The sequence below is a fragment of the Numida meleagris genome, chromosome 3 (assembly GCF_002078875.1).
Source record: "Numida meleagris isolate 19003 breed g44 Domestic line chromosome 3, NumMel1.0, whole genome shotgun sequence".
Classification (NCBI taxonomy): Eukaryota; Metazoa; Chordata; class Aves; order Galliformes; family Numididae; genus Numida; species Numida meleagris.
The window spans coordinates 22,293,261-22,319,148 of NC_034411.1; the positions used below are offsets into that span (position 1 = coordinate 22,293,261).

General features: G+C 38.9%; 1 protein-coding gene across 1 annotated transcript in view; it reads left to right on the top strand.

Moving 5' to 3' along the window:
* Positions 1–25,888, top strand: part of KCNH1 (potassium voltage-gated channel subfamily H member 1) — a 182,140-nt gene that overhangs the window by 103,228 nt on the left and 53,024 nt on the right. The window lies entirely within an intron of this gene.

Here is a 25,888-nt window from a genome sequence, read left to right on the forward strand (position 1 = left end):
ATTAGCTAAAGTATGTTTGACAGGAGATTTTTTTGTACCTAAAAACTGTTCTTCATGGTAACTTCCAGGTGTCAAGTAAGTCCTAGATAATTATACCTAAAAAAAACAGAAACAGTTTCATCTTTGAAGTCTGTTGTGGAAAATTAGCCTTCAAGCCTAGAGTATCTTTTTTTTTTTTTTAACCTAGTGTTGGCCTCCTGAAATTAAAATAGTGTGATAATGTTTTTTTTATCTGCGTATGTTAACAATATCAGAGAATTTAGCATTTCAGTGTTGTGCAACGAAGTAAGTATTATCTCCATTTTGGTCAACTAAATCAAAGCTTTGGTAATCAATGTATTTAAAACTAAGAAGCAAATTTATAGCGGAGGATTTCCTTACAGACCGCTTTGTCAAATGATCTTGAGTTCCTGCAGGACAAGGAAAATACATACAGCTGCAAGGAGATTGAGGCACACATTCTGTTTAAAACCCAGCTATTTACCTGTCCTAATAATGTGAGGAATAAAAGAAATGAATATTGAGATCATCTGAAGCATCTATATCACTGACTTTGGCATGATTTAAAATAGCATTATGGGTAATGTAAGGTGATCTAGAAATATGTACTTTTTTTTAAACATCAGTAGAAATTGCCAACATTTTGGCATAGAAGGATTGACTTCCTTGACGCACACAGTAAGGCTGGCAGAAGCATGTGATTTTGGCTTTGCTCTGAGCCAGAAGTTCCAATTTTAGAATGAAGTGTCTGTTCCAGAAGTGACGCTCTTTCCCTCCATATTCATTAGCATAGCTTTTCCCAGCCCATCTTACAAATCACTTTTAAACCACAGTATCGTAGCTCCCATGCAGTCAGTTTTCTTCACAAAATGTTCCTAGTAAAAAGGTACGTTTTATGATAGCAATTTCCATCCAGTTATTCAAATAATTGGATTTTAATTGAGTTGCAGTCAGCAGAAAAGTGACAGTGATTGATAGTGGAAGTGAGAGTTTGATGGTTCTACGTTAGCAGACTGTAAAGTTAATTCTTTTATTGAAAGAAGACTGATTACAATCAGAATGCAAATGTTAAATAAAGTAAATAGCGTATGCTTTGGAAATGCAGAGAAGGTATGGTACTTTAGAGGCTGGAGAAAATGCACATGAAAAGGCAGGTTTTTAGAGTTTGGAATTTAATCTGATTTAAATGTGAATCTTGTATAGAAATAGCTCCCTGGCTTGTTGCTTCTAGCACTCCTCCTGGTCTGTTTCTGAAAATGGAGTTTTGCAGAATTCAGATGAACTGGTATCTTTGCGAATTATGTTGGTGATGTACTGCATATCCTTCAGGACATAAATATCAGAATTGCCCTTTTCATTTCAATAAACAGTTTCATCTCTGACTCCAAAAGCGTTCAGCTAGCCTACGGTTATATTCTATATATTCATTCCAAATATATTCATACCAATTCCAAAGAAATGGAAAAGCAACTTCAGTTGTGGTTTTTTTTTTTCTTTTTTCCATGTAGGATCTCTCAGGTTTGTTTTCCTCTGAGGAGTCACCATCTCCAGGGTGCAATATGCCTTAACTTGGCTTTGGTGCTGTCTTGTTGCATATGGCAGGGTGATTTTTAGCCAGGTTTTGCCTAGCTTTAGTGATCTTCAGCGCTGTTTCACCATGTTCACGGTCTTCCTTGGCTGCTGGGTCTCTCCCCTGCTGGGTCTCCCCCCTGCTCTTCAGCCTGGAGCAGCGTTCCCCACAATTACTGGGCTCTGGATCTGCTTGCTAATGACTGTGACAGAAAGAGGCAGATATGCAGATGTTTAAGGCATCCAAATCTGACCTTAGCTCACTCTAGTGCTGGATTTAGGCAAAGTAAAAAGCCCTTTCCCTTTTCTGGTCTCTCACTCCGTTCCTTGTACTGCTTTCCCTACTGATCTTGAAGATGTTTCCACCTGTGTGCTCCACTTACACCCTCCTAGTAGCTATGGCATGTTGTTGCCTGTCAGGTCTGAGGACTGCCTGGCTGAGGGAGACACCTGCAGTGCTCTGTTCCTGCCATGCTATGGCTGTCATTGTGCTGAGAAAAGTTTCCTTTCCCTCAGTTTCTCAACAGACACCAGTGGAATATCCTCCTTTCTGAAGCCGTCAGTCTGCTGTCAGGTGACTCCCTGTGCAGTTTCCTCAGGCGACTGAAATCTCTCACAAAGTTATTAGTTGTCTCGTTACCTCTGGCTGGAGCTCAGACTTAGAAAGCTTATTTTTCCTAAAGGAGAAGAGAAAGGAGACCTTTAATTAACTCCTTCTGCTGGCAGTCACTGAAATTTTCATCTAAGTGGAAGGAGGGGGAGAGGCAGCTGCTACTTCTGTGGCTCCAGCATCTTAAGAAACAGAAACTGCAGTCCGTGGCTGCAGGTGGCTGTCTGAGCCTCAAGGGTTTTGCAGCTGAAAGGAAGCTGACAGCAAATTTCTCAGTGTGCTTCCTACTCTAAGAATGCTGTGAAATTAAAGCAGGTTAATTTTTTTTCTTCTCTTCTTGGAATTTCAGACTGGAACCATAGCGTAGATACAGAGTACAAGTGACAAATTCATCCTTTTGGAGACTGTACTAGGCAAAAAATAATTGTTACAGATTTGGAGGGCAGCAGGCTGGATGGAGGTCTATTTTCCCCCTACAAATACTTAAACACTTCTGGGTTTCCATCCTGGACTTCATAGTTCCCAGTTAGAAGAACCATAAGAAGCCTGCATGAGAGCTGCTTGTCGTCTTTCGCTTGGGATGAGGCACCTTCTGTAGAAAGGTGAAAGGTCCTTGGCAGCATTTGTAAGTGTTCTTGTATTGGCAGATGTTTCTTTTCATGTGTAGGAGCTTTGTGACCAATATTTACTTGTACTGGGTGGTGCCGCAGTGTATTTGCTCAGTTCATTCTGCTGCAGCCATAAATGATGTTATAGCTCAAATGATCGTGCATGCTACATAAAAGAGAGAATTTGTATACATAATTTATTAAGCTGAGATTTCTCCAGTAAGCCATTTTAGCCTGGATAGAGATTAAATTACTAATTCAGAATACTTTGGAGCATTGTGATAGAAGGCAAAAACAGTTCTACCAGAAGTTAACATTTGTTAAAATAAAAGGGAATTCAGTGGGATTGTAGGTGTGTTATTTGGGATTTTGTAAGACTGAAAGAAATGTCAAAGAGCACTGCATTTTTACAAAGCAAGCATAGTTTAGTGATTTGAAACCAGAGCTCCTGCTCAGAAGTTATGTCTTGAGACAGCAGTGATTACAACAGTGTGGTCTGTCTCTGTGGTGATGTAAGATTGCCTTTGTACATTTAGGGGTGTGCATATTCCATGCCACCCCAACTGTGCCAGTGGAATAGATTCCTACCATCTCTTTCTACAAGCAATTTTAAAATATAATTGCTCTTTCCCTATTCAGCATTAGCTTCATCTTTCTTCCCTTTTATAACGTAAGCTCTAATGTGAGAGAAGATCTCTCTCAGGTCAAACATTTCAGCAAGGAATGCTTCAAGCCTTCATTTTAAATCTCTCAGGGACTGGCAGCTGGTTGTTTTCAAAGACGCAATCCATGGCCTTGTATTTCATCTTTTCACATGACAAGTTTTCCAATTTTTTTTTCATGACATAGATTCAAAACTGGTATCTCAGAATTCTCTCTGATATAGAAGACTCTGTTGTTGGAATATTTTAACAAAACTTAAAATAAGTGAAAGATTTTAATTTTAGAATATTGGGTCATTTGTTGATGGATTTCAGAATTATCAAAATGACGGGTTGCTACTTTCTAGTCTGTTTGTATTCACTGAAACAATTGCACAAAGCCCTGTGGGAAGAGGGTCTTGATTCTTGACTGGCATGCATCTCATAGCACTGAAAACCCAGGACACTGAACATGACTGAAATGTTTGTGTGGATCTGTGGATTGGGTGGTACGCTATATTTGATGAGAAGAAAGACAACAGTTGTTCTCCCCAGAATAAACACTTAAGTACTCAACACTGTTCTTTCCCATACTAATTATTAAAAATTATTTAAGTCATTGAATGTTCTGATATTAGTTATTTCTCCATGCCAGTGTAAGAAAATCTGTTATGTTCTATTTCTTCACAGGCAAACTCCGTATTGCATTTTTTAATCATCTCTCTGGCCTTGTACAACTTACGAAACTTTGTCTCTCTCTAACATAAAATGGTTTATCTAGTTCATAGATTTTTGTGCAAATGAGTCTTTATGCCCTGGACCATAAGTGCTCTGGGGATTCATATATGTTGTTAGGTTTACCCATCTGCTACGTATAATTTAAATAATGCAATGGAGTGAATTGAAACCTCATGCTCTAGGGATGATGTGCCCTTTGATTTCTTCCTTCTCTTCTCCTATTGGACCCCATCAGGTAAGGCCTTAATACCCAGAGTTTGAGAGGACTTGGCCAACTGCAAGCATTTATAATCACTATAGAAATATGAATCTTAAGTGTTCAGCCCAGAGAACTCCATTACCCTTCAGAGACACCACCTTAAAGTTTAGTTTCCAAACCTTTTCTAATCTAAATTTATTTCTGTTAATTTAAATCTGTATGGCCTTGAGCCTTAGGGTCCTATGCTTCCGCTGAGGAGGATTGGGCTACAGAGAATCGATATAGTTCTTGTAATGGGAATGTATACGTACAGTAGCAAGACATAGTAAAGTAAGAAGTTCTAAGACTATAAAATTATTGAGTGTATTTACATAATACATTCTTATGTAAATTTTAGCTGTAAACTAAATTGATCTGTGTGGGAAAGTAATGAATGCTTCTTTAAAATATTCTTAAAATTCTCTTGTAAACTGATTTGACAAATTCATCGTTTGAGATGCCTTCTGCTGCTGTCAATAATCAGCAGTTTTTCATGTATGCTGCAATGTAATGTCTGTACAATCGTTGTAAAGAAGTAACTTAATATGTCATAAAAAGAAAAGTGTATTTCTCCAAAAGAATGTTAAATTGGTGAAATTCTGATAAGCCATTCGCCAGCAAGAACTCAAAGTAAGCTAGTGGTAATAGATATTAATAACCAACTATAAATAGAACCAATTATAGCCAACTATAAAAATGAATTTTGAATTACAATTCATCTTAAAATGAAAGACTGATTCTTCTGTGAAGCTGATGCTAAAATCTTAACTGTCTCAAAGTATCTTCAGTAAGAGAGTATTTTCTCTCGTGTGTTATTGTAGATATATAGTTTTTCCTACATCGGTCACTAAGTACTTATGATCACTTGTGTCCTGAGAAATAAATTAGAATTGTACAGTCTGAATTTATAAAATTAGAATTTCAACTATTTCCCAAAGTATTTTCTAAGTCTGGAAAATGTCAGTGTTGTGTCAATGAAAGACATTCCAGTTATATGTCAGTATTTGGGAAAAAAAATGTAGTAAATGGAACAAGTGCTGTTCGTTCTGAAACGGAGAGTAAATACTTTATTCGTTAATCCAGGAATAGGATCAATGTTTTATCATTTTTTATCACACTTCGAGTAGACCCTCTTGAATTGCTATGATAGGTTGTTTTTATTTTTCTCAATAGCCCCAAAATATTCAGTTTTAAATCTAAAAGAAATAAAATTTCTGACCTTTTCAGTATCTAAAGTGTTTATAGTCTTTCCCTATAAGGTAAACCTATTCTGAGTAGATAAAAAAAAAAAAAGGTACAGTTAATGGTGAAATAAATAACATTTGTTTTTAGAATATTTTAATCTTTTAAAAAATAGGCTTATATGGTTTTGTGAAGCTATTTTCATATGAGCCATAGAAAATTAACAAAAAATGTTTTTCTCTCATTTTTAACACAAAACCACCCACACTAGTTTGTTTATCCCAGCAGAAGAAAATTTATTACTTTTTCTCTCCTCCTTTACCCACTTAGTCTGAAGTATAGAAAGTTTTAATACAGATAAAGATCACTTATAGTGAATGAGGATTCCTCATAATAGCTCCACTGATGCATTTTAAAGTAGAAAATTCTGTCACAGCTGGTGAGCCAGCACTTAGAAGACAATAATCCTAAAGACAGTATAGCTTCTTTTATACAGGCTGGGAATCTAGTCTTCCCTGTGAAAACAATGAAATGCTTGTTAGTATTTTTATAGTAAAAAAAAAAAAAAAGATCAGTACTTAGTTTAAACTGGTATTTTTCTCATGTGTTTAATTACATAAATAGGGGAAGCATAATATGTGTCCACAAGGGAGGCTGAGCAGCCACTCGTTTGTGTAGTGTGATTCCTGCTTTAGCGTGTATGTACTGTGCAACACCTGCTTACATTAAGTGTACTGAGATGCCTCTGTCTGGTTTTGGATCATGGTGGCACGGAGAAAGGGGATGCTCCATGGAAATTCAAAGTTTCTGTGCTTTCTTCAAAGCCTCGATTCTATCTTTTACTGCATACCACACAACCAAGTGGCCTTAATGTCTAGATCTCTGTATATTGGTGCCTGTCATTCCTGTTTGTGTATGCGTATATGTCTGAGAATTAGCTGACTCTAGGACAAACTCTTACTGAAAGCGTGTGATGTCCTGATACAGTAGCCTTGATCTCATGTTCTTCTTGAAGTCTAACGGCTTAACTCATAGGACTGCAAATCCAAACACTCGATCCATTCAGCACACTGCACAGAAGAAAGAGAATAGCTGTGCAATGAGAAAGTTGAATGGCAAATCTACAACTCTGACCAATCAAATGTAATGATTTAATTGATCAGGTTGATCCTTTCTTCAGCTCTCCAGTGAAAGCTGTAATAGCTACCCCCTATACAAAAGAAGTGAACTTGAGAGTTATTACTAATGTTATGCAAAGAAGTTGTGATCCCTGCTCCAGACCAGATCCTAACTGTGAGCTCTTGCAGAAGAAGCCAAATGAGGTTCTTTTCCTCTTTGTCTTCTTGAGCCAAGTCTCTCCACACCTCCTCCAAGGATTCTGAGACCATGCATAGAACAAGTAGCTCACCTAAAATGTGACAAATGCTATAAAGACATTTTAAACAAAACCATTTCCCGACTTGATTCATGAACACTGAGAAGTGCCTACAGTGATAAATTATCCTACATGATGAGACACCTGCTATTTTTCCTGTATCCATAACTGAGGATCAGCCTTCCAGTTATCTTTGAATAAGCGTCATGCTGTGGAGATACAGACAGGACCATAGCGTATAAGCAGGAGCGGGAATGATTGTTCACAAGGGTGGATATCGATAGGACAAGGGGGAATGGTTTTAAACTGAGACAGGGGAGGTTTAGGTTAGATATTAGGAGGAATTTTTTCACACAGAGGGTGGTGACACACTGGAACAAGTTGCCCAAGGAAGTTGTGGACGCCCTGTCCCTGGAGGTGTTCAAGGCCAGGCTGGACGTGGCTCTGGGCAGCCTGATCTAGTGGTTGGCAACCCTGCACTCAGCAGGAGGGTTGAGTCTAGATGATCTTTGAGGTCCTTTTCAACCCAGGCCATTCTATGATTCTATGCCACATTCCTGAATTTCAAGCCTGCCTCAAAAGAGTTACATAGGTGATTTGGTGTCTAATGGAAACCTGCTTTACAGGGTGCTGCCCGTTCCAGTATGACATTGAAGTGTTTGACTGCTGAACATGAAGTGGAGTAACCATTAGGTGTGGCCTTGTGAAAATTCTTGATTTTAAATCCAGTAAGCTTTAACATCATGGAAAAAAAACAATTGCAAACAAAACTTGATACGGCACTTTTCCAGTCATATGCTATGGCCATAGCTACCCACTATTGCCACAGCTAAGTCAAGTGGTAAGGAAGGCTTTGTGTTGGGCTGTGGCTCCGTACAAGAATTTACAGAAATATGATGAGAGGAGGATCATGGATCACTCCCTCTTTCTTTGGTATTATTTTTGCACCAGGCAACTGTTTTTTTTTTTTTTTTTTTTTTTTAAATTATATATGACCACCTCTTCAAAAGAAAGTGTATTATCACACCAAATTCTTGTTTGGATTTGGATTTTCAAATAGTAATGCGATACCTGACATTGATGTACAGTATTAAAGCCCTGTGCAAGTGAATGTGCTAAGTGTTCTTCACGTAGTTTTTTATCAGTGGAGAGGGTACCTATGCTCAGCCCTGCCTGACAACACAGTCATTATTCCCTCTATTGCTCTCACTTTGTTTTTTGTTCCATTTTTTGTTCTCTTTCCATCTATTACATTCCAAAATGAGGTGTGAATCTCAGTGTCCTGTGTAAGTGTACTTGTATTTATATTTAGTTCAGTAATATCTTCCTCAACTGAAGCCTACAGCGGTAGACTACTCTGAGTGCACTCAATGCCACCAAACACTCTTTGTATGGGATTTGGTATAGATCTCCAGCTGCTGTGTAGTTAGATCTTAATTATCCACAGTTCAAATATATTGTCTCTCTATTCTTTCCTAAGATAGCTGTGAGACTGCGTAGTGTTTACACCAGATTTTTATCAGGAGCTAAGTCTGCTTAAACCATTTTAATTAGTACAGCATTACGACTGTGAAAACGGGACACATGATTAGGATAGTGCTTTAGATTTGAATAATATATGGTTTTGTTCCCGTATACTTAGGTGTTTCTTCTTTTTGTCACAGTCTTCTGGGGTCTTCTCCAAACACAGAAAGTGAAAAGCTCAACATGTACCTTGTTCCAAGTCTTTGTACTTTCACATCTACTCTAACTCCCCCAGCATGCATCCCCTACAGCCATGTAGCTTCAACGCTACCTGGTCTTTTTTTGCAATTCAGCAAAAGATACTGCACCTTCATCTTGATGCTCCAGAGAGTCTGCTTCCACTGTCCTGATAAACTTCACACTAGTTCATTTCTCCCATATGCTCTGTAATAAATATACTGGTGCAACAAGATTATTTGCAGTTCATTTACGCAGATGACACCAGCAGATCCAAGAAAATTTTTGCAAGAATCATTTTGTAACATGGATGATTTACTTTGTAAACTGCTATAAGCATTTTCTTTGCCTGAAAATGTAGAAATATGTTCCCCTTTTGAAAAAGTTTTTTTTTCTTTATTCTTAAAACATGCAAAAATCTCAGGACATTACCATTAACTTTTTAAAAAAGGTATACCTAGCTCCACCAGAACAGATAAATTTGTTTCTCCAGTCTTCAAAGTTGATGGCTATTGTTACTTTGTACAAAAACTGAATAAATCATGTCAACTCCAGCATTTTTTGCAGGGTTGCAGAAGTGAGACATATGGCATTCCTCCTCTAAGTAAGATGTGCAATTTGTTAATTGTTTTTCAAGGTTTCACTGTCACTTTGCAGTAACAGGAGAGATGTTATTTATAGCCAGTTATTTTCTTGATTAAAGAACACAAAATTGCCATTGACTTCCATCATATACTTGAAACAATAGTTTATACTGTACCTGAAACTCCTGCTTGGGGTAAGATACAAAAGAATATCAGAGGGAAGAAACAGCTTTAGCCCTAACAAATAGATATTGGCTTTGCTGTTATAACTGTGATGTAGTCTAGAAACGTATTATTAGCCTTTGATTTCCCTCGCCTGCATTTTTAAATTGCTCAAGCAGCACGTCTTGTAGGACAAAAAGTTCTGTCTGATAGTTCAGTGGGTTACATGTGTTCAGTGATTATCAATGAAAGAGGGATTCACATTTAATCCAATGACAAATTCACTGGTCTAAGCAGAAGTAATTATGAAAGCTCTTATTTGGGATGTCATTTGGGAACAGATCTATCCTTTAACATAAAAATGTTGTGATACTCTTTGTCAGTAGCATTTAAAACAGTAATTTGTTCTTGACAATCAAGACAGATTAGAAATGACCTTCGTTGTTCACACCCAAACCGTCCTGTAATACAGATGCAATCACAAAGGGAGTCTGAAAAACTTGCGGCTTATAATTTGTCATACATTTCAGAAACTTGTGATAGTTTGTCTAACTTTTAATTGCTCTGTTATTTTCATGGTATGCAGCATGTTTCTTAGTGATATGAAGGCATAATTTTGACAATATCTTAATGAGGTTCTTACTGCGTTCTCCAAAAATTTATCATTAAAATATTGAGTATTGCTCAGTTCACCATATTTTCCAGTCAGTAATATCCTCTAAACTCAATCATTGTCATTATGGAGTTGTCCAGGAAGGCATACTTTGTAGAATTGTAAGGACTCTACTAGACCAGGTGGATGAAAAAAAAACAATTAAGGGCAACCTGAAGCTGTCTTATTCACCAGCTTTTCAAGCCATTGAGACTAACCTTCTGATCGCACCATATGACAGCCTGTCACCCCTTTCTGCCAACAGAAGTTGCAATACAGCAACATCCACGCTTTTACAATCCCTGAGGAATATTACTAAAGCAGCCAAGGGAATAAGGAGAAGTCAGGAGCAACTTTCAGTTACACTCCTGTACCTGAGATGCTTTTTCAGCTATCTGGGTAATCCAAGGTAACCCTAGTACCCAAGTCTAACCCTACTGACACAAAACTTTCTAGGTAGTCAGATGTGAGCCCATGGTGGCACAGGCCATGTTGTGTCTTACTACCACCACAAAGCATCCTAGAACCAAGCGTATCCAAGAGGCTGCTTCAAAAGCTGTGTGGCACAGCTGTGGAGCCCCTGTCTCCCAGCTGGGCAGCTCATGCTGCTGGCCCTGTACCATAGTGATCAGCAAAGAAATCCTAATTGGTACTTCCACAGAATAACTCAGTGGTGCGTTATTGATCCTGCTACTCCTGTTCTTCCTGTGGGAACATGAGCGACAGAGCTGCTTTTCATGACCAGCTGAGATGTAGTACTTGCCTCCTGCAGCTCTCCTACTGCAGAGAAATGTGATCAGTGGGGAAGGTGCTGCTCCACACTTGCTGGATGAGTGCTGAATATGGATTTGTCAGACTATCCAGACTTACTTAGCAACCGTGCATGAGCTTGGGATGTGTTGAGCTAGTCTCAGCACACTGCCAGGTCGTGGCTGCTGCTGCAGAGAGGGCAACAGGTGCATTCCAGCCCAAGGCCATCTTGCAGGCACTGTCCTTCAAAATATGTCCTGATTTCTCTTTCACCAACTGTTTAAAGTCCCTTAATTTTGGTAAATGCTGAATCAACTGTTTGCATGGTCAGAGCATAAGGTGAGAGTGACCAGATAGGAGTGGGGTATGAAGAAGGTTTGTAATGCAGTGGTAAGATAAATCAATTGCCTTTGTAATGGATGTAGTGTAAAGGCAGTTAAAGTTAGACAGTATTTGTCTGTATTGGATCTGCAGCTCTTTTGCTCCCCCATACTTAGGCTGTTGCATTTCAAAGTTTTCTATTTTGATTGTTCATTAGCAGAATAGATACCGTAACTTGCACTTAATGCAGGAAGCGAATTAACAAGAGACAATGTCAGAAAAACTTTCTTTAATAGCATAATATAAAGTGGTAAAGATATTTTTGCAATCCAAAAATTATTTATCATTAAATAACTACAATTGCATTTAGATTTCGTATGTGATTTTGGGAAGCAGGCAAATGATTTAATTTTGATTTTGTTTTATACTCCAGTGGAGCAAACAACAGATTTGGAACAAGCTGCTTGCTAGAGTTTCAAAATTAAACTGTTCTTTTTATTGGGCACTAGTAGAGTGTCTCTGCCTTTCCTGATGGCAGACAAGCCTGCAATTCATTGACTTATACTTGTTCAGATTCCATTAACTCCTTTCATTTCCTTGATTGTGATTCTAGTTCTGCTACCCAGGTCAGAGCTCCTGCTTTGATTTCCCTTCAAACTCATGCTTTCCAGAAAATGTCTTTCCCCTAGAACCTGAGGAGAGATATACAATGAGAGCCCGGGTTGCAAAGCTATGACTAGTCTCAAAAAACTATTTAATGCAGAACACTGAGGCTCTTCTTATCTCTCTTCAGTGTGAATCTCTGTCCAGGAAGCATTAGGTGAGGCTGGAACAGAGGCTTTGGAAGGCAGCAATAATCTGCTTTTAACTTACAAATCTGTTTTGGTAAGCCCATTGTTGAAAGCCCATGTTTTGATGACTGAACATGATCCTTTGAAGCACTCTTGTTCGTGTCATTCTCAGTCCTTTCTAAGTTTTCTCAAATCTTGAAGCCAGTAGTCCGCAGCTTTTCATAGAAGTGTGGGAGCTTCGGGTGAGCGAACCTCTAACATAAGTACCTTGAGTAATGCAGGAGAGCTTTTTATCTGGCTTTCTTAATTCACTGTAGGATAAGGCTTTTAAAGGCAAACGTCTTGCTGGCGTGACAGTTTTTTTTTTTTTTTCAGGCACTAGGAGAGCTATTAATAACCTTTTTCACCCAATGATTGTTATTTCTTGTACCACTAAATTAACAATAGCTATATTTAATTCTTTTTTAATTTAACTTTAATTCTGGTCAGGCTTTCACCGGCTGTTATTCTGCCTTTATCTCCATATTATCTGAGCATCTTCTGGTGAGATATAAAGTGAAAACACTAACATCTGAACATCTGCCACATGTAGTATATTTTTTCTCATCTCTCTCCTGGAGAAGTATGTGTATGTTCAATATAGCAATTTGTTTTGGTGGCATTTCTTAGTGTGTCTGTATTAGGGAAGATGGAGTCAGTGCACTGGGAGCAGCAAATGATAGTAGCTTCTTAAAAGCAAGGTGAGGTAAAGCTCCATCTACGTAATTGCATTTCTTCTGTGGGATGCATCTTGCAAGTCCAGTTCTTTTTGTTAGGATTGAAGGGCTAAAAGATCATTCACTGGCATTATTTCTATCTTTTAAAAGACAAATCCTGTTTCCTCTCTTAAGCCTTTCAAGAGTGTTACAAGTATGACTATGTAAATATTCGCAGACAATACAGTGGCAGTCCTATTTTTTTGTATCTTTTTGTTTAAAAAAAAAAAAAAACAACAGAAGAATATTCCAGTCCTGGTCTTTCACAGGGCATGTTATTGATAGATCTCTTGATTTCATTAAATTTGAATGAAATCCCTGAATCTGATAAATCTAGAATGTATACTTTACATTAATGCTAAATAAATAAAAATAGAAGAAAGAATTAACTCAGTTTCTGTTGAAAATAAGAAATCTGTTAATTGTTCAAAAGTTGCCCTGTTCTTTGAAAATCCAGTCTTTGCAGTTGCATTATCTTGGTAATGAACTGAACACTGCCTAAATCTATGGGGCTTTTTAACGGATGTGTTTATAACATCCCTCTCTTTTTGCTCTGACTCACATCTTGGATGTTAAATTGTGTAACCTGCCAGGTGATTGCCTGCTATGAAAAGTGTTGTAGCTGTAGAGATTATTATTAAATATGTCTAATAATTTTCTATTTCTGGATCTATATCTGGATGACTATGCAATCCTCTAGTTAGTGGGACTAGAAAGAAAGGAATAGGGCAGGTTTGGATGCTAATAAATGTAGACCTTTGGGTATGCTTAGCCCAGCAGTGGGTAGTCCTCTGCGTGCAGGTTATCTCTTTAAAGCTGTTGTGCTTTCTAGCATGTTGCCACATTTCCCCCCCCCCCCCCCCCCCCCCCGGAGTACCAGATCATTTCTTCCCACTTAAAGCTCTGGGCATCAGGGTTGGGGGATTTTCAGCAGCTGCTGTACAGCTATCAACAGGACTCTTCTGCTGTCAGGTAGGCGTGCCCCTAAACATAGAGCACGTGTGTTTATGTTTGTGTATGCGGTAGGCAAGGATTTAAGTGCAATTCAAAACAGTGTCAATATGTGCTGGAAATGGCATAGTAAATCACCATATGTTCCAGAGGAAATGCCAAACAAAGTCATGATTGCTTTATATGTGCACAGCTGACTGGCAAGCATAAAGGCAGACTCCTGATGGGAGATGCCATCATATGCTTTTCTTCTTTGCTATATCGAAGCATGAGCCCATCTGTTTCTCTTCGTGCTGGGGAAGAGTTGGAAAATATTCAGATCAAAGTTTTGCTGCTGGAGAATAAACACCAGTAGCAAGGAAGCTAAAGACACAAAGCTCTCAGTTGTATTTATTCTCCATTTCTCTTGAAGGACAGCATTTTAAAAATTGCTTTGAAATTCTCTTCCTTCTGTGCATCATACTGCTCTGACTTTATGTTAAAATAGTGACAACCTGACTCTTGCTATCTCTAGTTCACAGACCAGGCATGTTTGGGAACAAACCTGAAGACTGTGTGCACATTAGGCTCACTCACACAATCAGGGAGAGTGCATAACCATCTCCGTTCTTTTTACCCATGCCAGCATGGTTTATTTAATGTCTCACAAAAGCCCTAAGTGCGGGTGTGAGAGTGGAGGTATTTGCTGACATGTTTGGCAATCTGTTTGATTTGCGTATTTTCCAAGCTCTTTAAGGAGTCTTGAAATATCTGATAGAAAGCCATAGAAAAACCTAATGACTTATTTTTTAATTTAACTGAATTATTTTAACTACTGTAATTTAGTTCTCTTCAAACTAGATACCCATGCAGATTGAAATCACTGCACAGTGATAACGTTGACTTCTGTGACACCTACTGGTCGAGCTGAGCTGAACAAGGAAAACCTATGGGGACTTGCTCTTTCCTCTTCTGACAATAATTCCAGGTAATGAGTTTGGGTGCTCGCTGCAAACACAGTGGAGGTGGTGTCTCTTGGAATGATGGACATGTCTTATTTCAGTAAATCTCCCATTACTTTGTGCATAGATGTAGATAAACACTTTTATTTTAGCTTTTAACGTCTGCCCTTTCCCTTCCTAGTAGCTCTTTAATCTTCACCTTCTTTGTTTCATCTGTCTTACCTTCATTCAAGTTTCTTTTTTTATCATCCTTTAATTGTATTGGGAACTGCAAGAAAATCACTTTGAAGTCTTCTTTCAATTGCCTTCCTCCTCTAGAATAACTCTTCATTATCTGTGATCATTTCCTTAGTACTGGAGACCAATTACCATTCTTACTGCCCTATTAGGCATACCACTTTTGCTGGAAAGGAAAGGAGCCCTTCATGCAACTTCTTCCATGTGATCTTATACTTTAAGAAGGTTCTACAGCTACTGAGAAAAACTAAGCTTTTCTATATGTATAGAAATAAGGGTGTTAATAATTCATGATAAAAATCAGCTTTGCGTTCCCATTGAAGAATGGAGGATGGATAATATTTCATAACTGTAGAAAAATTTTCTGTATTCATTTTCAGAGGGGTAGTTTTTCTACACTCAGATATTGGTGCAAATTTACAAAAATGTATTGTCCTCTTTGTGATTCTAGAACATATTATTAATCAAAAAAAAGTTACACAGAGGGCTTCTCAGATTGTTCTGAGAGACATCAGCTGAAGGATGACCTATACTCTGGAAATTTTCATAGCTTCACAGAATTACATGAGGTTTCTTTACTTGATCTGGTTGTTCTCAACAGCTAAGAGGGGGGAACTCCTGTCTCCCTGTTTCTGATTGCATGCTCCTGTCACTTATTGTATGTCCAGCAGAACATCAGACCTCATCTGCAAGCCCATCCAGTACACTAGTCTGGCCAAAAAAAGAGAGGATAGTTTTTTAATTGGGTGAGTTATGGGAATTCTGGGCTAATGACTACCACTGGACATCAGCAGGGGACAAGGTAGATGGGAAGAATGGTGAGAAAGGAGCTGGAGTGGAAAGCAGGTTAGTGAGCCCTCCCCCTTTTTGGCAGCAACAGGCCAATAGATTCAACTATTGTATGTAATTTTCCCTAGGAAAAATCATTTGTCATTTCTTGCTGGCTTTTTGCCCTGCCTGGTCTGCCAGCTCTGCAGATTCTGGATGTGAGCTGTGGGTCATGCTGCTGTTCATCTGTCCCTTTCATTTTCTTTGATTCTGGGCAAGTTCTTACATTGCACTTGTTAGTATAAGATCTGACCCCATCTAGGGCATCCGTCAGCATTACCTATATGCCTTCTCTCTCTCTTCCATTGGGAGACAGTTGTGTTCTCGCTATGTATTTACATTTTCTGCATGTGTGGCATTATTTTTGTTAGAAAAAAGCTATGATGAAAAGCTATCATCTTTAGACTGAAGGCTGAACGATTTGTGAGATTCCTGGAATATATAATGGTATTTCTGATCTTTAAGAAGCCTCCACGTCCTGCATGAGTAAGCCTTGCATTTACAGTTTGAAGTTATTCTATACCAAGAGATAAAAGATTATATAAGGATTTTCCTCTAGAACTTAACTGCTCTTTAGCATACTACTGGAAGCTAGAGAGGTGAAGAGAAGATGGGAAACTTTGTACAAGATATTATGTTCCTCGGGAATTTAACGAAAAGTTGAGATTGTATATGCTCCTTTCATAATAGGATGTGGTACTGAGAATTCACACAGGTGATCTACACTAATTAGAAATTCTGTGTTTTGTATCAGACTGTAATCTAATTAAGAGACAACACAAGGTGAATAAATAAGCTCAGCACTGGAAGGAAAGAGATGGATTCTATATTGGATAGTTGAGATGGTTGGAGTTTTGCACATGTTACTGGCTATGCATGAGTAGATACAATGACTGCTGTGCCAACCAGAAGGAGCTTGTTTTGCTTTTCAACTTGAGCAGATCTGTCATGGAACACAAAATATGCCAGTGATGGCCATGATGCTATTCCTATTTGAGACTTCATTTTAAAAGGTTAGTTTGTTACTGCGGGGTGCTGAAAAGTTCCTGCTTACCTGTGCCCTCACTCAGGATTGAGGGCAGTGGCTATGATGGTATTCCATTACTTCCATGCAGTAACAGTTAAATGCTCATAGCAAACTGAGACCCTCAGACTTGCCTATTGCGGCCTGCAGGGAGCAGTCAGCATGTTAAAAACCTTGGTCTGAAGCAAAAATGAGTTATGGAAGTTATGCCTTGTTCCTTGTTGCAATGACTTGGAATTAATCTTTGTCTATCTGATAGTTTGGAATTACAAAAGTGTTCAGTACCTTGCAGGATGTCCTAGGCTTCTCAGAATCCAGTTTTCCATAAAAGTTGCTTCACCTTACTAATAATTTTACTCTACATCTTTCTTATTTTTATCCTGTGACATTAAATGACCTGCCCAAGGTCACACAAGAAATCTGTGGCAGACTTTGGAGCTAAATCCCGACAGCTAGAATCCTAGAGCAGTTCCTTGGGTACTTTCTGGGTGACATACGTGTCAGCTAGATCCTGAAAAAGAGCCTGTCAGTCAAGCAGCACTTCCAGCAAGCTATAATACCTCTTAGACTAGAATCATACAAAGTAAACCTGCATTTTGTAGCTATTTTCACACAGCATTAGTGTGCCTTATAGTGATATATGACTAAAAACTGTCATTTGGAATCTCAAATTATAGAAAATCTGAGTCTTATTTTAACCACTATGCTATGTTTAGCTAGAGAACTCTGTGAAGAGATGACTGACCTTGACTTAATTATATATTTCCACAGTGCCTAATTTATGAGGATGTCATTTATCTGTTGGTAAAGTTTCACAGAGTGAGGAAGTGAGGGACTGCTCTTGAATTTCACTGTTTCCTCGTGCTGTTGTGGCAGCGTGGCCTTGAGTTGTGGAAAGGCAACACGTCCTGTAGAGGTTTCTGTGTGGGCTAGCAGGAACTGGAGCCTCCTGCTGCATTCGGGTACAGCTCATACACCAAGGCAGAGCTCTGTTGTGCTCTGTGGCTCTAAATGAGATCCAAGCAATGCAGTTCTGCTGTCTCCAGTGCAGCCACTACATTAGATTAGATTTTATTTCTTTTGCATTCTTGCTGTTAGATTGAAAATTAGTTATCTAGAGCAGGGATCTTCAATCTGTGAGCCTCAAAGGCTGTTTGGTTAGGGCCCAACCCTGACAAGGTACTCTGTTTTCTGCGGGCCCTCAGGAGCAGAACGAGGGCTGGCTGGGTTTTTCTGTATGAAGATTCCAGTTACCATCTTTCTCTGGAATGTGGAAGTACCTACAGCTTCATATGTGCTAAAAGGCTTAATTACAGTGTACAGGAGTGTGCCACTCATCTCTTGTACCTTGGTGACTCTTCACTCAGTGTACTTGTTCTCTGAGTTAGACTGGCTGGGGTTAGAAGGGACCTCTGTAGGTCACCTTTTTAACTGCTCACATTCAAGCAATGTCACCTAGAGCGGGCTGTCAAGGGCATTCATCCTTAGGGAGGGTGACATCCAGGAGTCCACAGTAAGTTCTCAGGTCATGTCTAGATAGGGGGCAGGTGGGAACAGTATGCACAGTAGACCCTTGCTGCCTGCAGCCTGTTGTAGCTTCCCTCTTCCCAGGACACTGACAAGACCCCTCTTGCATGTAGCCCTCTCTAATCTGAGGATGAGCTTGGAGGCCCAGATGGTTGGGGAGGTGGGTGACCTTCAGGCATACCCTCGGCTCTCAGGATAGGGTTACAGGCAGATTTCCTTTTTCATTCTTAGTCTCCTTTATGGCATCATCTCTGCAGAGCTGCAAGGAAGAGTTTGTCAGCATGCCCGCTAAATGTTTGCAAACAGTAAATGGTGGTTGTTAGGCTTACATGTGCCCCGTGTGCCCAACGTCACAGAGACCAAAAATAGAAATGTGATTTTCTTTCTAACCTCACCTGAATAGTAAGAGATTCTGTCTCTTTATGTTTCATTCTTCTTTTGTGTTACTGTAAAGATATCTGATTGAATACTAAGCATTCCTTATTCTATCAGAAATCACAATTGGATGCTCCTGCAATTTGCTGTTGTTATATAGAGCCCCTTTTATTTGTAGTGCAGATAACAATCACTCATATAAAATTTGTGCCTGTTGCAACATCTTTCTGCTTTGCTCTCAGATCCATGTACGATGCATTGTTTATAAGCAGTGAAATAGCATGGTCTTGTGTAAAGTCTGGGAGATTGCACGTAGCTTCTCAGATCACATGATTGCTCACTAAGATTTAATAGATCTATAAGCTGTTCAAAATAAATAAATCACATCTCTTCCTGACTCTGCTCATGGGCAGAAGGAACAGGTTTGAAGTAAACTCGAAAGAGCTTGCAGGGACGCATGCTGCCTAATTCTAGCTATTGTTTAGGGTTTGTATTGCCATATCAGAATTTCAAACTTACAGAACATTGTAGAAGCTATTATACATGTCAAGATAAATTCTGTTGTATCTAAATCTCTGTGTGAGAAAGGAAACCTCATGTTCCTTTTTCTTTCTTTACTGAGACTCTTTGGCATTTTTGCCTTGCATTGTTACTAAAATTGAAATACGTGTTTTTTACATTACCTTTTTAAAAAGCTTTTCTCAAGTTCTTAGGAAATAAATACACTCCCTTGTTAAGTCCAAAGCATGTTACCAGTCTGCTGAATTTCTGGTGTAATAATTAAGAAAATGAAATTGTTTGCCCTAGAACATTTAAAGATATACAGACTCAGACTTGATGAAAACCTGTCTTTCAACGTTATAATTCAAACTTGGTAACAGAGGCAACTCAAGGCTTACTCTATATTCATTTCTGCTTGTAAGCAGAAGCATGCATAGCTTTGGTGCAGTTGTGCTCCAAAACTCTATGTGCAATCACTTAGTTTGTCCCATCAAATGAGAGCACTTACCCTTGCATTTTTACATGCATAACGCTGGAGACTGCGTTTGAATGCTGTGGTTTTCTAAACCACCTTTATTTTGGGAGAACGCAGTTTGCAGAGTCAATAAAATGATTCGATGAGGACAAAAATGAGATGTCTGCTTTTCTGTCAGGTCTATAAAACAGGAAAAAGGATGTGCGTGGTTTGGGATAGTAACTGTGGACCATCTAGACGGTCCACCTAACCAGCTCTGTGCTGTTGGATGGTGGTCAGCAGTACTGCCTAGGGGACAGTGCAGCATACAAACATAACCGTACTTTTTGGAAAAATGTTCTGGCTTTCAGCTAATTAAGGAAAGGGATCAGAAGCATTTTATGGTATTTAAAACCCTCTGTGTACTTTTCTTATATGAATTTATCCTGATATCTCTTGAATCTCCTTAAAGCTAAAATTAAAACACTCAGAAGGCCCATATCAAGGAGATCCAAAGGTTAGTAGCAAATTGTGTGAGGAGAGCTGCCTTTTCTGTTTTGAACCTGCTAATGTCATTTGATATTCCTTTTACCAGGGGAGAGGAGTCCCTGTCTTCTACCATGGAACTAATGATTTTATAGCTCTGTGTAGACTCCTTTGTGCTTTCCTTAATCTCTTCCTTTCCTTTCTTCTCTTCCTCCCCCTACTTCAAGGTAAATGTGAGACTACCTGTCGTGCACAGTTTCATTCTGACTTGAACTAGCAAAGCATAATTACAAAAAGCAAAGAGATAAAATTGTTTTCACATTTTCAAAGTTGGGTGTTTCCGTTCATAATGGTTCAATTCAGAAACATAGGAAAATATAAGTAGAAAAAAACATTGGAAATGAAGCATTTCTGCTTGATGCAAAGTAGATCTTTTGGGGATGTCATTAGGAGCTTGTTTCCATGATAAAAACATTATTTTTTTTTTGAGTTCATACAGGGCAAGGCAGATAACAGGTTGGAAAATGGACTCTCTCCCAGTCCTTGCCCAGCTTAACAGCTCACAGGGCATTGAACCAGCTCCTGACCAGGAGCCAGGTCAGGCTGACAGTACTATTTGATGCCATTCCAGCAGTGGGACACCAACCTCTAGCCAAAATCCAGGGACTAGTTTACAGAGGGTCTCTTTGTGAACAGGTTTCACAGTGAAGAGATGATTCTCTTTGCAGCCTTTAAGCAGATACTGGTACTAGAGATTTCATATTTACTGCTTCCAGCTTGGATTCTTACCCTTTTCTGACTGATTTAACAGCTAACTAAAAGTTCATGCTAGTTATCAGTTTAATTCTTAAAGTTTTAGTCTAACTGCTTATTAGGAAGTTAAAAATAACTAAATATGGCCCTAGTGTGAATCTTTTATTTTAATACTGCAGCACTCCTCAAAATACTACTGACAAATATGGACTCACAGCAATTTTAGTCTTCCGAAGTACAAACTGTCAGCTTCAGAAACCACAAGTACGTCATCAGACATATGCTTTTTTCCCTTCACTTAGCTTTGATCTCTTTTTATAGCTAACTTGCAGAGTCATCAAAATTACTCTGTGCCTCTGTGGTATTAATTAGCTTTGATAGATGAATTTTATTGATAAATCTGAAATTCTGTGCAATTGAATACGTTACTGGGCTCCTAGCAACTGTGGCAGTGGTCTCCATAGAGATTACCTGAACACTCCTTCATAGCCAGATACTTCTAATTCTGGGGTGACCAGATTGTCTGCCTTGAGATATCTGGGACCTGGCTATCAGAAATAACTGGGACATTTCTGCATCTCTCACCAGACCTGCATTGAAGCAGAGGCCTAAAATGGATGCTGTTGAAACAGAGGTTGCTTTGGAAATGTTGGCTGACCTTTCTCTAACTTAGTTTGCACAAAGATAAAATAGGAAAATTATGCCATCTGCTCCACAACAAAGTAACTGTTCTGAGGCTTAATTATGTTTTAGATTGTAATAACAAACATAACAAGGATAGTGAGAATTTTTTAGTTAGTGACTCTCCACAGATTTTGTCAGTTTAGAACTTTCTGGAGGTGCATAGAGGGTGAACATTTAAGAAAATGATATGGGGATTGATAATGAGTGTTTTGTTAAGCTGTTATTGCACAATTTTATTAGCAGTGGAGAAAAGTATGAGGAACCTGTTCAGGAGGAAAAATATTTTATATTTGTATAGGGAAATGGTTATGTACATCAGCGCAAATCTCAAGCTGCCTGGCTTCTAAATAATGCTTATCACAAACCCTGGGAGAAGTGTCATGAAGACAGACTCATTTTAGTTTCTTCAGTGATAGGTGAAATGTTGAAAAGCTTAAAGTGATGTCAGAACCCCTTTATTAAATACAAACTTACAAACAGCAACAACAAAAACCCCTCAAAATCTAATGCTGTTAGTGTAGCAAAGGGTGAGAAAAATCCAGAAATGCTGGTAGATGGGATATACAGTGGAAAATTATTTGCTTTTTTTTAATGTAAATTGTGTATGGAATGTACTGAAGTATCGCTATTAGTTGCAGGCATCTTGTTATTAGAAAGAAATAGGGGAGATTTAGGTTAGATGTTAGGAAGAAATTCTTTACTCAGAGGGTGGTGAGGCCCTGGCACAGCTGCCCAGAGAAGCTGTGGGTGCCCCATCCCTGCAGGCACTCAAGGCCAGGTTGGATGGGACCCTGGGCAGCCTGAGCTGGTGGGAGACAGCCCTGCGCACAGGGGGAGTTGGAGCTGGGAGCGCTTTGAGGTCCCTTCCAACCCAAGCCATTCTGTGATTCTTTGAGACAGGAAGATAAATCAAAGGAATCTCAATAGAAATCTGGTATATGAATTGAATGGAGTGTGACATATGATTATATAGAATCATAGGATCACCAAAGTTGGAAAAGACCTCCAAGATCATCTAGCATAACCATCTACCTACTACCAATATACCTTTATACATTAAAAAAAATATATATTTCATTCCTCTATGTGCTAAAATGCAAAAAATAAACTGGGGTCAAGAAAGAAAAAAAGATCAACTAGCAGTAGAGCAAAAGAAACTGCAGAATTTAATTATGTGTTTATTTTTTTTACTGAGGAATGATGTCAGAGTAGCACAGTGTTTCTGTTTTGTTGCAAGCATCACAGAATAAAACTGAAGAGATTAAGATTCAGAAACTTTGTCCCAGCACACAGTGCACTGGCTGTGCTTATAAACATTTCTGGGGGAAGACAGAAGGGAAGAGGCTGTGAGCACTGCTGGCAGGCAGAGAGATGGATGGACTGTGGTGTGTGGATGTAGCGATAGGACTAGAAGGAATGGCCTCAAATTGCACCAGGGAGGTTCAATCTGGATATTAGGAAAACTGATCAAATGTTGGAATGGGCTGCCCAAGGAGGTGGTTAAGTCGCTGTCCCTGGAGGTGTTCAAGAAACATTTAGATGTTGTACTATGGGGATGTGGTTTAGTGGGCAGATATTGGTGGTAGGTGAATGATTGGTCTAGACGATCTTGGAAATCTTCTCTAACTTTGGTGATTCTATGATTCTGTGTTGGCTTGCTCTGGAGCTAGGCACTGGCTTTGCCTGGGTTGTGTTCATCCTCTTGTTGTCTTCTCCAAGGCAGCAGTGTGTGAGTCTGAGGGGACCAAGAGGAGCGGGTGGTGTGGCTGGGCTGCTCTGGGTCCTGCCAACTTTCTTCCATCAGAGCAGCACCTCGTGCTGTTGAAGAGAATGGCAATGTTTGCAGTGTAAGGTAGCACTTAGTACTAATAAAAGAGCTTGAGTCTAGCCTTATATTAATATTTATTTAGCGCTGCAGTGTGAAGTGAATAGCTCTGTGGAATAGGGAAGCTATTTATTTTTCACACAGCAGAGGCATTTTGAGAAACGAGAGCTGGTAATGCAGAGCTTCTCCAAGGAACGAGCACCATGGGCGTTGGGCGTGCGTGTGGGGAGTGCTGCATGAGTGAGTGTGTTCCGCTTGCTGGGTAGAAATTAAAAACAAATAATCTGCATGTCAGTGGGATAGCAAGGGATAATTTTGGAGCCTGCTGTTGTTTTCAGACTTATGTTGTTATTAATTTACTTCTTGATTTAAAATCCAACATAGAACTAGTAAAACTGTAGGCCTCGTAGTGCCTGGGATCTATAAAAGGGTGGAAATGCAGAGGGATATTGGAACTGGCTTTGGATGCTGTATGCCTGACTTTCAGCCATTCTTTTTCTGACTCAGTAGAAGGATGTGGTGGCTGGGTGGGAAATGCAAGTGGGTTTGTCAAAGCAAGACCTTGTTTGATATTTCAGAAGGTTTTTTTTTCCCGTCTGGAACATTCAAATTTCTTTTCTTTTAAAATATTGGCGTTCCTTTTCCAGTTAATAAGCATTTTCACTATTGCCTTGATAACATCATAACCAGTATATTTTTCATGACATGGTTGAGACTGTGAAGCCAACATGTAGAATCAGATTTGCTTGCTGAAGCTAAAGAAAGGAGACAAACTTTACAAAATGTACATTTTGACCAAACCCTTTCCTCTTTCTTCATCATGAAGTGGTTTGTGGGGAATCCCCCAGCTATAGGGACAGCAGAGATGGCTGAGTAGTTCTGCTGTAATTTAGGGAGATTTCAGTAAAAGCAGTAGGACAAAACTAAGCAAGTAATGTTTGATCTGCACAGTAAATTTTGAAATGCTGCTGTCTTGGAAAAGTCATCTTTCATGTGGTGGTGATTCAGCCCAGAGATGAGTTCCAGGGAGAAATGAGAAACAGAAATGCACATACTGGCTGGTAATTGTGTGAATAGCAGTGAGTGGGTAGTTCAAAGCCACCAGATTTCAACTTCTGAGTTTCTCCCAGCTTGGTTTTTCACAAATAGCAGTAGTGGCTGGGGACAACCACTTTTGCTTGTTACTTTGTGGGGTCCAAATTATTTCCTAGATAGATAGAAGCTTCTGTGCTATATCTTAGAATTTTTTTGTGTGTGCCATATTTCAGTGGAGCTTTAACAAGGAAAAAACAACCTCTCTCATTTGATTATTTTATGTAAATTAGCTCCTGTAGCAAAAATAGTTTCAAGCATTATCTAGGTCATTACTTGTAAAATGAATTAGTTCATGAAAAAGTGCCACAAAAGAAATGTAAATCACTGTGCTCATCTATTCTCATCAGATCACTGGCATTGCATATACTGTAAAAGAAAAAAAAGAAAAGAGAAAGGAAAAGAAGAAACACAAAAATGTTTCCTTGGCTTAGGAATAGATAGTTCTTTCCCATTTCTATTTTAAAAAATCTGATGGCATGTAATGTAGCTCATTTTGTATAAATGTAGACTGGGTATATCACAACTCTGATATTTTGAGACTGTTTATTTATTTATACACATATATGCATTTATATATATGTATGAATTGTGTTTTCAGAGAATTAAAATTATACCAAAGATATGGACTTCTATGTCCGTGACATGGTGATTAAATATGTGGGATGGCTAATGATATATAAGCCACTTTTCTGCCACTGATAAGCAGTTTCTTGTCCAGGGTGAATACATTTAGCTGTGTGTAAAGTTTGGCACTTTCATTTGCCAAAAGTATCATCAATAGTGATGATGCTTAGGAGCCATTTTGCTCTGCTTTCTCCACGCATAGGAGCTGCACACACTTTTGACTGAACCGACAGCAAGATGCATCAAGGCCCACAGTTGCAGTTCATCCTTGGTAATAGCAGTGGAAAAGCTTGTGCTTCTCCCAGTTGATGCGACCTGTATGTTTCCACTTGGCAGGAGCTTAGCTGGCCACATCTCTTGCAGTGGCTCTGCATTCCTCCTTGACAGAGTGGCAGGGTGGCTCAGCTGCCCTTGCATTCACCTTCTTTTATGATTCCACTTTGTGTTGCTGAAGACAACACTGTACTTTTTTGAGCTACATAGAGGAGAGTATACAGATGAACTTAAGTACATCAATTTGTACATGTTCTACTGTGCAAACCTTTCATTTATTACTTTTTTTTAATTGGAAACATATTTTACTTTGAGCATACCATTCATTAAACTGAAAGCTTGATGAACATTTTGGTGATCTGTGAGATGGTGAACAGTGTAATGTTAAGCAGAGGTCTCTTCCAAGTAGTTACAGCATTATCAGCAGTTATCATAAATCAGATGTGATCTGAGCTGTGAGGGTAATTGCATTTACAACATATCGGTTTCTTCATAGATCCAGTCCTACAATGATCAAAAAGGTTACTTATCTCCTTGAAAGCTTTCAAAAGAAAAAAACCCATGTATTTGTAGTTGAAAATGTCAGCTCTAGCTAGAGAAAATGGACAGAAATGCTGAATAAAGAATGAATTT